We start from the raw sequence: 14,876 nt of genomic DNA, 5'->3' as shown, positions 1-14,876 counted from the left end.
GGATTGGCCCTGCTTTGAGCAGGGGGTTGGACTAGATGACCTCCTGAGGTCCCTTCCAACCCTGATATTCTATGATTCTATGTTGTTTCTATTTATAGGTAGGAGGAAACCCTGTCTTGTTGTAATGTTCCTTTTTTCCTTCAGGAAGTTTTGATTGTTTGCAGTTCTTTCTGATAATTTTTTAGCCTTCTACTATAGTAAGACATTCAGTGGAAAGCTAAGCCTTGCATGGCATCACTGGATAAATAGAGCAGGATGACAACTCCCTCCTGACTGAATGGGCCGCCAACACCACGACACATTATCCTCTGTGACTAATTTTTACTCCAAGTTCATAAAGCATAATATCAATGTAAATACATTATTCCGCAAATATTACCCAGGTGTACATCTCTCAATATTATTGTTATTTATTAATTATTATTGTTAATTATTATTTGGTGTTGTACCAATAAAAACAAAAACCAGCAGGATCTTATTAAAGGGAAAAAGGCAAAATACCACATTTATTGTGAATACAGAAAGAATCATAGTAAGCAGTTAGTTATAGCTATAACATTCCATTCAATCTCATATTTATTCACACATTCATTCATTCATTCATACACAAACACGGGTTCTGCAAGGTTGTTATCATAGTTACCAGCCTTACAGTTGCTCATGCCAAGCCACTGGCCAGGTGGCCTGGACATGAGGAGGGAGCAGGGCCTTGTCAGATGCTCATCTGATGCTCCTGGAAGTTGGTTTGCAGAATCAGACCCCAAAGTTCTCACTTTTTAGAGTCTATTTTTATAGGAATTTCTTCCTATGCCAGTCTATGGGAATTGCTTCATCATGCTGTTGCTGAATCAATCAGCAGATAGCACATTCCTGACGGCTCCAAGATGTTATCTTGTTCTTTGGTTCTCCCATTCTTGAGGCTGTTGGGTGGATTCCAGTCTGCCCTCCGGGTGGGGTCCTCTGGTTATTTCCACTTGACGCCTTCTTCAGCCGATGGACACTGGATTCTTAGGCTGGCACCTCCCTGATCATTCAGTTATTATCCACACCAGCATCCATCCACATACATCCTCTATCTCTATTTTAATCACAACTGTTAATACAACAAAAGGGCGGGGAGTCTCTGGGTGCTGTTTCTGTTGTTAGAGTATTGCTTTGAGTCTCTCTCTCTGTGAACTGCTTTGAGAACAGACTCTGTCTTAGAATGTACTAACACAATTAGCAGCTTGCAAGTTTCACACAGAGGGAGAGAAAAAGTACCAAAAACCAAGAGACCTCTTAATTAGTAATACCCTGGAATTTAAACTATGGGGAATCAAACTCATTTGTGATTTTAATACAGAACTTCTTTAATATGATCCAACATTGGCAAGTTATGAGTTTTCTGTAGATACAGGATATAGATCCATAAAGAGGAACATGTAAGGTGTAGTGAGTTTGTCAGGTTTAAGGTGAGTTGTTTGCAAAAAGACAGGAGACCCTTTGCTAAGGAGCCTCTGTCACAAATGTAAACCCTAAACTTTTCACTAAATCCACTCTGACACAGGACTCCTACTTTGGAAAGCTGCAGAGTAACACTGGGTCTAGGTTAGAATGTGTGACATGATTCTCTCTGCTAGCCAATTTGGGAGTAACATATCATGTGTTCTTAACCTGCCCAAACACAGAGCCAGATGCTGCTTCTGACACAAAATGACTGTTAGAAAAAATTAGCCACAGTAAAGAATTACAACAGCTGTGACCATTATAGTTAGGTTCAAGAGTTTCCATTCCATCTTCAGGCATTTTCATGTACCCCATTTCTCTCATTTAGTGCACAAGTTGGAAGGTGTGCTGTAACTAAGTCATGAATTTAACAGCAAGGATAAAAAGATAGCTCAGTAACCTCATTTATTATGCACAATCCAATCTGTTCATGGAATCAGCAAGAGTATCGCAGAATAGTATGTGTTCATACACACAAGAGGGACAAACTTGAGTTGCAGGTGAAACCTTAACTCTGAAATATGCATCAGGAAATTACACTTTATAATGTTAAAATGTAACAAAATGGGGGTTCTGTCTGTACCATTTCTGAATTGTGGATAATTTTATGAAATCATATCATGAAATTTCTGTGTCATGGAAAGCCTACATACATGCAAACACCCCAAGAGTTAGCAGGGTTGTGCCAAGTCTCCGCCAGACCAGAGCCAAGGGTGAGTGATCAGGACTCAATGATCACATATTCTAAGTAAAACACTTTGGGATGATGGGTTTGCTGTAGCAGGGAGAAGATACTTTCTCCTCCTGGCTGAAGGGGTAAGGGAGAGAATTGGAAGTAATGGAAAGTTACTGGGAGGAGAACAAAAGGAGCAGGTAGACCCAACAGGAGTCTATAAAGGGACTCATAGGGTGAACTGAGGAGCCATTTCGCACCAGATTAAGATGAAGGAGGTTGCTGCAGGGGCAGGGTAGGGATGAGGGTGGGACACCCTGTTTGCTTGAACACAGATGATACCCAAAGACTCCCAAGGAAAGGGTGAGCTAACGCGAGGGACATTGAGTTTAGGGTACTTTATTGTTTTGTATGGGCTGTACTCTCATGGACATGTCATCACTGCCTGTTGGAATGTGCTGCAGGTATCTCACTCTAAGGACCTGTCTACACCTGCAGTTATTCAGGAACAGCAATTTCTAAACAACTCTATGTGTGGATGCTCTAATTCTAGAATAAGAACACCTCGTTCTAGTTTATATTAATCCACTTTCAAAGTGGATACAGTTAAACCAGAACAAGGCATTCTTATTCCGGAATAAGACCATCCACACAAAGTTATGCAGGCATAGCTACTGCACTACAGACAAGACCTAACCAACTCAGATTCAAATAAATGTACTACACTCATTAATGTGCAATTACATACTGCACTTCATATTCAAAGTTAACGTCCCTTTTTTCAAAAATACTTATATCTAGAAGTTTGAATAGCATTTTGTATCAGTTGTTCAGAAAGACAAATTATTTAGAAACACAGCCAAACTTTATTTTTGGAATGGATGTGCCTTTCATATTTCCATCATTCTACCTGCCCACCCATTTTTTCTCATGAGCAGGCAGGTAACTGAAATTACTTTTTTAGAAGGATTCCTGTACGCTTCCAACCCCTACTATAGTTATAAGAATAAAGGCAAGCAGGCAAAGCTGAGAAACAGCATGTTGTATACATACACTTCATTATATTCAGGAAGATGCTCACACAGCTAGTGCTTCCAATTTGACAGTGCTGGTAATCCAGCACTGAGGAGGATATTTTAGTGTAGCAGATTTGTTTGTTTGATGGGGGGCAGGGAGAGAGGGCAGGGAGCTAATTATAAAGAAACATACTGTTTTAAAGGGTTGGTTATATTTTTAAAGCCATTTTGTCATCAACTTCCATGAATTTTTATCCCTTTAGTAAAAACTGGCTTCTGGCCATCTTCCCAGTAAGAACCCCACAGAGACACTTTGGGTTGGTTGCTGGGCAGGCAGAAACTGTGAACACTCTTCTCCAGAGTTCAGCTTCTGAGGAAAAGGAACATCTCATATACAGTAGAACCCAAGGAGGTCTGAGCCTTCCCAAAACTGGGGGGGGGAGTCTAGGGGCCCCTCCCCCCCATCCCAAGGACCCACCCCTTCTCTTGCCCCGGAGGCCCTGCCATGCCCCCGCCCAGCCAAGCTGGAAGCTGGAGCAGAGCAGGGGAACCTGCCCCTACACCCGCACCTGGGGTAGAGTAGAGCCAAAGGCAGGCTCCTGCCCTTGTCCCTGCCCCCCCAGGCCTCCCGCCAGAGCAGGTGGAGGGATCCAGGCCCGTGGGGCCTTGGACTCACAGCCTGGCCATGATAAGAGCTGTGCAGGGAGCTGGCATGGAGTTGCGGACCCTCCACCTGCCCTGGGCAGGGACCCAGACTGGGGGCTGCTCTCAGCCCCCCTGCACCGCAGTCAGGTGGAGGGTCCATGTGGCTTCCATAACTGCCCAGGCTCCCTGCTGGCCTAGCCGGGGCGTGGGGTCTGCCCTGGCAAAAAGTGGGAGGGCTATGGCCCCTCCTGGCTCCAGCGCCACTGGTAAACCCAAAGAGTAACAAAACACCAGAGTTAATGACTGAACGGTCAAACACACACCTAATTTGGAACCAGAAGTACGCAATCAGGTGGGGGGGGGGGGGAGGAGCAAATACTATATAGTACTGTGTTAAATGTAAACTACTGGGGAGAAAAAGGAAAAAAGTTAAAAAAAAAGACTTGACAAGATAAGGAAACCATTTCTGTGCTTGTTTCATTTAAATTAAGATGGTTAAAAGCAGTATTTTTCTTCTGCATAGTAAAGTTTCAAAGCTGTATTAAGTTAATGTTCAGTTGTAAACTTTTGAAAGAACCACCATAACATTTCATTCACAGTTACGAACATTTTAGAGTTACAACCTATCTCCATTCCTGAGGGGTTTGTAACTCTGAGGTTTTACTGTAACCACTTCTATACCCAAAGAAAGGAAGGAAGGGGCATTTATGGTCTCTGGATTAAAATCTAAATCTACACCTCATTCCCCCAAAGCGTACAACTGTTGTGTGTGGCCTCTAGGGAGGAAGAAAAGTTTTCCACTGATGGAAGAGAGGAAATAAAACCTCTGAAGACTAAAAATGAGGCCTTGACTTAAACCCCATACCCCCAAAGAGCATGGGAAGGGAGGAGGTGGGGAAAGAGAGAAGACCCATTTTTAATACAGAGAAAAAGGGTTTGTGACAAACCTGTGCAATTCACATCCATATACTGATACAAACCTGCCTATTTCCTTATATGATTTCTAAAAGATCATTTCAACATGAATCAACTGAATTTGCCTCTTAAAGTAGGTCGTTGCTCTAGCAACCAGCAGGCTGTTTGGACAACTCCCTGCAACAATGACCTACTTTTCAGCTCTTCCTAGGACAACCTCATAACTAGAATTTCATGTTCACATCTGAAACATTCTAAAGAGAGAAGGCTAATCTGCAATTTATAAAGCCCATCTTTCCTGGAAACAAAAATAGACTTCCACAATGTTCAGAAACCGGATCAATGAGTTCCTCTACATTGACTAGAAACATATTCAATATAGAAACAAAACTATTCAGTACACATTCGGACTTCAAAAAGCATTTAAGAAAGTCAATTATTAAAACTCAAAAATGCTAACAAAATAGCATGAGAAGCTGCCAGAATGAACATGCCCAAAAGCAGTATTGATCTCTGACAGCAATCTTCATTGTAAACAGGCTGCTTCACTATATCACCGAGAGGAGCTGAGAGAGATATTTCTCGATTACAGACTTGAATAATATTAAGGTTGTGACAAAACTCAGCAATGACAAAGTTAAAATTGATACTTTGCATTTTACCCTGTATGAAGATAAGATGGTGGTGGAGGGAATGTATAACACAAATCCAGGAAATAGCACTGACAGTTACTTGGTAACTTCTTGTCTATTGTTTGTCAGAAGCTTTGTGTTAACATTTCCAAAAGAAAGAAAGAAGTTTACCAGTACACCTTTACTCAGAAGTTTATGAAAACAAATCTGAATTTTACGAGAATTTTGGAGACAGCTACCTTTTAGATAAAACTGAAAAGTCAGCAATGTTTACCTGTAGCATACATGGCTACTCGACCATCCAATTTCCCAAGCATCTAGATTAAGGCCACATACTTAAAAAGGCATTGTGCAATAAAATTTTATAAGTGAAAAAAATCACATTCCAAGAACGAGAGAGATGTTACAGATGCACATCCATTATTACACAGTATACCTGGGGCTTCTGATTTTTGGTTTTAACCAATAAACATGAATAGAGTACTTCTAACACAAAAAAGAAAAAGATACTTATCCAATAAACACCAGAAATGGTTATCTGTATCCAAGGGCTTGTCTACACAGAGCAGTAATGTGGACTAAGGGGATGTGATTTCTAAAGTGCGCTATGCTGCACATTAATTGGTTACTCCTGAGGCAATTCTGTGCCAAAAAATTAAAAATTCTGGAAAATCTGCTTGTTGAGGTTCCAGATGCAGGGGCAATGGGTCTCTGCTGGGGGGTCCAGGTGAAGGTGGTTGTGGCTCAGTGGTAGTGTGTGGGGAGGTTCTGGATGCTAGGGGAGTGGGGGTGCAGGGGACTCATCAGGGTAGTCCAGCTGCAGGGGGGGGAGGGACAGCTCATCGGGGTGGGGTCCAGGAGGGGCTGCGCATGGGGGCTCTGGATACACGGGGGCTCTGGATGCAGGGGGTGAGACTTGGCAGAGTGGAGGTTCAGGTGCAGGGAGGGTCTGCATATGGGGGGTTGGGCGGGTGGGGGAGCAGCTCACTGTACAATGACTCCTTTCTCTGAGGCTGAGGAGCAAGGGAGGCAGGAAGTGGGGATGTGTGTGCGCAGAGCTTCCTGAAGTCAAGGGAGCTTTCTGGGGGTGGGTCTGACCCAGTCCTGGCCGCTTCTTGCAGGGGAAGAGGAAATCCCATCCTCCCCAGCCCAGCCAATCCTAGCAGCTGAATCCGGTGCAGGATAGCCACTGGTCAGGGCATTCCCAGCTCGCCCTCACCCCAAGGTGATTAACGGCTCCACCAGCTGCTCTGGATGCCCGAAATGGCATGCCCGTGCTGCTGGGGAACGGTGTGTGATCACTTTTGCAGCTTCCCTTTGCTTCCCTGTCAAAAGTCATTTTTCTGCAGGGAAGCAAAGAAATCTGCAAATTTCATGTCTGCAGGGGACATGAAATCTGCACTTGTACAGTGGTGCAGAATTCCCCCAGGAGTAATCGGTGAGTGTAGACCCAGCTAGCATATACTAAAGGTTCCCTAATATGTTTTAAAATAGAGCTCTTTGAAGCTGTACTACATTAAACTGCACTAGAGAACATTACAAAAAGATTACAGTAGTATATACTGTAATGAGTAGTGTATATTATATACATACTCATTACAGTACATACAAAGAGAAAGCCCCCCAAAACCCTGATTTTTGGACATCCTCATAAAACTCAAAAATTGCAAAAAACAAACTCTGAAAACTGAAATTAATAAACCCTGAAGAACAGAAGCCCCATGTGTGCTCTAATGAAGACAACATTAATAGAGAGGTTTGAATGGTTGCCTATGTATGGGGAAAGAAGTAACTTATTTGCATCTTAAGTCTTGACAAAAACTGTAAGTTAACAGGAAGACTATTTGAATCTATGACAAATGGTAACATAGATGTAAAACTTTGGATGATGTTCTAGCACCCAAGTCTTGGATAAATCCTATAAGCATGATGAACCTCTACTACTCCTGCAAATAGCACTTCCCCAAACATAGCAACACAACAAACTAAGACCATTGTAATTTTACTTTGCCACTGCTAATCAAGTGCAATATGTGGAATCCTGAAAAGGTGAAAAAAAAAAGGGAGATTGAGAATACTGTAGGGAAACTCAAAGTAAGAGGAGTGCTGCATCTGTTCCCTGGCAGAGAATCTGAGTTCAAGAATGCCAAGAATCTGAGTTTTAGAAGGGGATAGGTCTATTGTGCAGTCACACTCCTCAAGACAGGCTGTGGAAGAAGAAATGACCAGCCTCCTGAAGCTAAGAAGGAGGATTTATAGGTGGAACCGTAGGATTTTCCAAAGACACGCCAACCTCTCCCCTGTCTCCAATACAAAAAAAGTGTTGCCAAAAAAAGGGGGGGGGGGAGAGTTGGGGGGGTTTGAAGAAAAATCTACACTAACCTCACTACAATTTTCATTCCAACAAATTCCTACATACGCGTAGCACTGCTGAAATATAAAGTACCTCTGAGCTGGACAGTGGTAGCCAACTGCTTTATTGGAAAGGAAAATTTTGGCCAGAGAGACAGCTGAAGAACATCACGTCCAGAGAAAGCAAGCAAGACCTGCATTTTAAGAGACCCATCTTAAAACTTTTTCTTTTTGAGATCTGAGGGAAGAAATAACATACTGATAGGGAGATAGCAAAATTCAGGGAATTCTTTTAAATTACCTCTTTTTTGCACACAATATCACCACTTGGGCAAGTAACTGGTGACTTGCCAGAAATTTTCAAGGAATAACTAAGTGAAAAAATCAGTTTCCTTAATTTGAAGATTTTTCTCTTCTCTCCAATGATAAAACTGTCTTGAGTCAAGAAATTTCATTTAACCTGGTGATAAAAACGGTTTTTCCTGTAATATCCTGTACTACTTTTCAAGAGTCACTGGTCACTTCATGGAATTAAGATAGTTCCATGACCTGAATGTTTTTACCCTATTACATGAAAGACGAAAAGAGAAGGCAATCAGTAAAACAACAGTGTGTGGAGAATTGGTTAAAAAACAAAGATTCACCGATAATGACACTCCACTTGTGAGGTAACTCCCTTCTCTTCACGTGTCAGTATATTTATGTCTGCATCTATAACTTTAACTCTATGCATCTGAAGAAGTGAGGTATTTACCCATGAAAACTTATGCTCAAATAAATCTGTTAGTCTTTAAGGTGCCACCGGACTACTTATTGTTTTTGTGGATACGGACTAACACGGCTACCCCCGATACTTGACATATAAACTGTGTACCTGACTAAGCGAAAACATTTTCTACATCTGGATTGCATGAAGGAAGCTGCCTCCACGTCCACTGAGTAATAAGTAGTCCCCAGCTGGGATTTCTTGGGTGTTATTTCCCAAGAGTCTTGATTTGACCATTCTATTCAGTTTTAGATTTTTCATCTTGGAAAGAGTCTTCCATTTTCTTGGCACCAACACAAATATCAAGAACAGACTAAGTCAGACTGCCATTATTTAATATAAAAAAAAAATACTGGGCAAGAGAAGGAAATTATGTCGGATTCTTGGTGGGGGATATGAGAAGAGAGAAGAGGTAAAATGCAGATAATTCTATGACATAACCATTAATAATTCCTTTCAGAATTCATTTCTCCTCTGTGATACTTAGTCCAGTCAGAGGTCCACAGTCAACTTTTCACTCATGATATGCCGGATATGCCTCTGTTAGAGTTGGAGGGCACGAAATGAAGAACAGATCTTGAAATCACTGATGAACTCTCCCCTAAAACCACAGACCATCCTAATCTGAGGAATGAAAAGGCAGTTTTACCCATTACCCACAGGATTGGTCTCTAAACAGTGTAAACCCAGACTAGAGTTATTTCTCTGTCCTGTACTAACTGAAACTTATAAAAATCAATTACTCAATTGCTTTTCTGAGAATTTCCTTAATGTATCTCCTTCAAATGGTGTTTGGATGATGATGAATGTGGATATGGAGATCTGCATTTGAAACCAAGTCTAATTTCAGGAGTATCTATTTATGTTATAGAATGAATAAAAAGAGCAGTTATTAAAATGTAGCATAAAAATGACTACTCTCATATAGTGCTTTTAACAGAAGTACATTCTTTTCATCCACAGATCTCACAGTGCTTTAAAAAGCTAGCATCATTATCCCCATTTTACATCTGGGGAAACAGACACAGAAAAATGACATGACTTGCCGATGGTCACCCAGAAGAGCAGGAAATACGCTGTTAGATGCCTACACCAGAAGAACAACACTTCTCAAAGTAAAAACTGAACCCAGGACAGTCATAAGAGATTTTGCTGCTGCAAAAAAAATAGTTGGATTTTTTTTTTTTAAAAGAACTAAAAAAAGTGTTAACTTTTCACATCCCAAGAGAGCTCTCCCTTTCTATTTACTTGCCTCTCCAACCATCTCCCTTTTCCCTTTACTGTATATCTAAGGTCACTGTGCTGTTTACAATTGCTGTCCTCTCCTCCAACTCCATCCTAGACCCCTTACCATCCAGCTTCCGCCTTTACACTCAACTGAAATCACTCACCCCAACATTTCTAATGACCTCTTAACCAAATCTCAGAACCAGTACTCCATCATCATTTTCCTCAGCCTATCGGCCCTGACCATGCTCCTCTTCTTGAAACTCGTCCTCGCTTGGCTTTCATGACTGTCCTATCCTAGTTCTCTTCCTACTTTTCTAATCACTCTTTCAGCCTGTACTTTAAAGGATCCCTCTCCAGCTTTCTGCAGGGGTTCCACAGAGCTCTGCCCTCGGTCCCTATCTCTTCTCCCTTTTCACTTTATCTCTGGGTAATCTCATCGGCAAACACAAATTCAACAAGTAGGTCCCAGCACAGCAAAGTCCTTATGAAATAAAATTCACTGATATTATTTGCTTTCACAGTGAGAGACTTGCAGAATTGCTGGGGTAACCTAAGAGACACCTAAGATGAAAATTCAAGCACCAGAAGTATGAATATTTCACACTTAAGAATAATTCTTACAAGCCACAAAGGTGGGAGTTTGTTTAAAAAATTAAAGAGGAATTAGTTTGGAAAAGTGGAGAGCACGAAAGAGCATAGGTGCTGGAACTGAGGGTGCTACAGCATCACCTGGCTTAAGGTGGTTCCATCATATACACATTTTACAGGTTGGGTCAATGGCTCTTAGCACCTGCACTATACAAATTGTTCCAGCACCCCGGGAAAAAGAAATAAATTCTTGTACCTCTACTTCTCTGATTGGGTAAAGCAATAAGACTGGCAGTGCCTCAAGCCAGGAAGTTATGAAGCACAGGTTATGGAGAAACTCCACATAACACCTCCTTCTCCCAAATCAAACTAGCTAGACCTTCTCTGCCATAAAAAATAGCACCTAATTTAATAATCTACTGAACATGCCAAAATATTCCCACAGCAAAAGAACAATTCAATTCAAAATAAAAAGACATTAACTGTATTCAGAGTTAATAATACTTTCTCATTTCAAAAAATGAAACAATACTAGTATTTTAAAGAAAACAGAGAGAGAGAGAGAAAGAAACCAAAATGCTACCACATGAAATTAAGAGGATCCCTAAGGTTTTCTAAAACTACTCCTTCATGCCAGCATCCTTCCCAACCAACAGGAATCAAGGAAAACAGAAGAAATTTAAATGATCAGCCAAACTGAATCCTTTACATAATCTCCACATATTTTTTATTAATCAAATGCCAAAACAAGAGTAAAAACATTTTCTTTCATCCTGAAGACAAGCGTGATATAAGCGTGATTTGTACTTTTTGCTCGTAACAACAGGCAAACATACTCAAAAACAGTCAGTCTGAGACAAAGTCATGCTCAAACCCTTTATAACCTATCCTGAAAAAAAAGTTATACCTTTAACTGTGAATTTTGAGGAGAAAAGCTCACAAGTCATTCAGTTTCTTCTTAAACTATGGTTCCACCATGAAATGAGATCTACATCATTTTTTGAGGGCAGAATTTAAATCATGTAAAGTAAAGTAAAAGTAACTGAACAGCCAGTTAGATTTCTTTATATATGTCGGGGTGGCCAAACTGTGGCTCAAGAGCCGCTCAAGAACTCTTTTACAGTTAATGTGCAGCTTGCGGAGCCCCCACTCCCCCCCATTCTCTACCTATCAGCCTAGGTGGATGGGGGGGGGAGCTTGGGACCTCTGCCTTGCACCAGGGTGGTGGGGTAGGGGCTTCTGCCCAGTGGCGAAGGGGGTCTCAGGGCTTCAGCCCCATGGGGCGCACCTGCTGGGGCTTGGGTCTTCAGCAGGAGCAGGGGTGAAGCCCAGAGTCCTGGCAGCTGTGCCCCAGCTCTCAAACTTCTGAAGATCATCATGGAGGGTCAGTAAGTTTGGCCACGCTGATATATATCAATGCCAGAAATGAGACATCATAACTCTGATATCAAGGAGTTAAGGCCAAGTGGCAAGATAGATATGAAGACCATGCTATGGACAAAACTTCCATTTTGAGTCTTCCTGCCGCACGCCCCATCACTTTTTACATTTATTTAATCAATCTTCTGTTAGGACAGAATCTTCCATTTGAGAATGGAAATGGAAAATTCGTTATCTAGAACCAGTACCTCTGGAATGATCAATAGGGAGATATACTTAGGTGCCAATTCAACAACTTGAGAGGCAGAATAATAATCAAAAGCATGGTATTAAGTTTTAGAGGGCATAGGAAAGAAGCCAAGAGAAAAGTGGTCAGTGAGGCCACATCACTGGTTAGTAATTATACTTGCTCAATATGACAACCACACAAAAATACTAATTCACACAAGAGTTACCTGCATGGTTAAGAGGAGAATTTCCCATACAACATCAATATATTGAAGTATGGTCTCAATTTGCCAGGTTAAAAAACCCTGAAAACCAGAAACACTGCAAATGTCTTTATTTTTCACAACTTATAAAGTGAATGGAGGAATCATGATTGATGTAAAGACAGCTATCACAATGTAATGTTATTTCCAAAACCTAATCTCTTCTCATTTCTTTTCTAGTTTTATTACAGCACCTTTTTCTAATGCCCATTCTGTTAACTATGCTTTAACTTCAAAGACAAATGAAAAACTGACAATGGTAGTCACTCCAGGTGCACTGATTTTGAATAAAAAGGTGACAGGGTATGGAAGAGAATATGGGTCACTGGTGCAGCCCTTTGCAAGACAATGATTTTTGTCTACATAAATGTCTTCAGTTTAAAACCCTCCCTCAACCCAATGCTAAACTCATGCTGATTGAAAAAAAAGGCACTGTAAATTAGCAGCAGAAAAAGGAAACTGACAAGAAATTTTTTTAAAGATTTTCAATTGCTGAGTGACCATCTGCTCCTACTTACACAGAGTTGTTTTGCCAATGCAATGCCCTTTTCTATAAAAACATAAGCAAATAACCAATAGCTGGGAAGATAAGCTGCTTGACTGTCAATTTCACCTGCTGAATGATAGCTCCAAACTGAAAGGGCCATTTTACAGGTCTCGTGTGCACATACTGCAGCTGCTAAAAAAATGAAAACAAAGTTTTGAAAAAAATTTAAATGGTTTTCATTTAGTTCAAAACAAATTTAGTTGTTTTTTATAAACGTATTTAAATCATTTTGGTAAATAGTTTTTGAGACTGGTTTTGTTGTTACCTTAATGGTGGTTGTAAATTTTACTTGAAAAAGCTTTAATAAAACACATAATACAGAACTATGAAGCAGAAGGCAGTGTATCTGGTACACAAACTGTGTTTATAGCAAGAGCCATATAGGCACTGAAATCTGAAGCAATTCAAATGGTCTTGAGACTAGAGGATGCTGCAGTATCTGGAACTAGTTCTGGGAGATCTCTGATCTTGTTGGCGAGGTGGAAGATTAGTACAGAGCAGGCATTCTTCCTTGAAAAAAAAAAATTCTCCAATGTCCTATCTATGTTTTTCTTTTAGACTAAGTTCTTCAGAGCAGGGATTGACTTTGTCTTCTGTACAGCACTAAGAATATTTTTAGACTAAGCAAGCTAACACGTGTGCTAAATGTGAGTAATATATATTATATACATATAATTGTATTCTGAATGGTTGCCAGAAACCCAGGGGCCATTAGTATTTATATTAATGAGGCTCTTCTTCTTTAGTAGGTCCCATGAAGTTCACACCTGCTCACAGATCACAAGCATCCATGCTGCGTGCTGATCTTTTACAGACTAGAGACTACAGGAGTAGGAAAGCATGTCTTGATTTGTTTTTCCATATTATTACATATTTCAGGATGTTTAACATTCTTAAGTCATACTCCACTAATTAACAAATTTAGGAACCTGTGAAGTATTTTAAACATCAGACTTGCCTTATCCCTTTAGGCTGGCTCCATTCTCCAGCAGATAGAATGATCAGGAAATATAATTTCACAGCTTGTAGTGGCACGTACGTAGTTCCACCATAAAAGCAGAAATCTCTAAACTGTTTATAAAGCTACAAGATATTTTTCAGTAGAAAGCATCTGCTGAAAACAACTTGTAAAGACAATGGTCAATCCCATTCAGAACGAGTGTCCAGCAACAACTGTATTTAAACTGCAAAATTCTAAGTTAATGGTTAATGCACGTTTATCAACAAAAATGAAATATTATAGGAAGGGTACTCTAATACTTCCACCTTCTCAAGACTATAATTAGGACTACCATGAGCAGAAGTTGGCAACTTCCAAACATTTAAAGAAGTTAGCTTGTCCATGAAGTACTCTGATGTCCTTAGAGAAAATTATATAAAATAAAAGGAAGGTCTTGTAGAGAAGACTCTAAACTGGTAGCCTACTAAATCCACATTCTCCTCTTAACTCTGCCATACATTCCTTGTATAAACTTTGGATAAGTTCATCTTTCTGTACCTCAGTTTCATTATTTGTAAAGTGAAGTTAACACTTCTCAACGCTACGGTTCTGTGGAGGCTAAATTAGCATTCAGCAAAGCGCTTGTAATCTTTGGATGGATGATGCTACATGAATTCCAAGACACTATCAGTTTATTAGAAAAGAAAAACCTTTCAGACAAATACTGAAGTTTCACGTAAGCTCATCATTTTGTATGTATAACCTATTCTCACTACCCTCTCCCTTACTTCTTTTCTTGCTAGGTCATCTCTTTATTATACAGGTATCTGTCATAGCTCCATAGTTAAAATAAAGTGAAAAACTCAAAGCAGGATTCAACCTCTTTGACTACAAGTTAGGTGTGTGATTCCCAGGTCAAATACCTATATTCATACTAGCTTTCATCTGAATGTGCTACACTACTATTTTTAGCATGCTAGCTCAGATGAGAGCTATGGCAAGTGTGAAGATGTAGCCATTGTTTGGTATGAAGTTGGTTAAACTTGCATCTTCCTGAAAATGACATCACTTATACTTTTCAGGATTGAATGAATTTTCTGAGAATTTACATATAAATCTGTTAAGCAGTGTCAAAAATATTAAAAAGCTCTTTCATGAATTCAATACCTGGTATCAGTGCATTTTTTGTCTCAAAATAATCTCAGCTCAGGATTTT

General features: G+C 40.3%; 1 protein-coding gene across 2 annotated transcripts in view; it reads right to left on the bottom strand.

Annotated features, from left to right (window-relative positions):
- The window catches only part of CRY1 (cryptochrome circadian regulator 1), a 74,721-nt gene that overhangs the window by 58,212 nt on the left and 1,633 nt on the right, over nucleotides 1–14,876 (bottom strand). The gene's annotated exons all lie outside the window — the stretch shown is intronic.

Source organism: Lepidochelys kempii, chromosome 1 (genome assembly GCF_965140285.1).
Source record: "Lepidochelys kempii isolate rLepKem1 chromosome 1, rLepKem1.hap1, whole genome shotgun sequence".
Classification (NCBI taxonomy): Eukaryota; Metazoa; Chordata; order Testudines; family Cheloniidae; genus Lepidochelys; species Lepidochelys kempii.
Note: the sequence above shows the minus strand (reverse complement) of the source record. Positions and strands in the feature narration are given on the sequence as shown.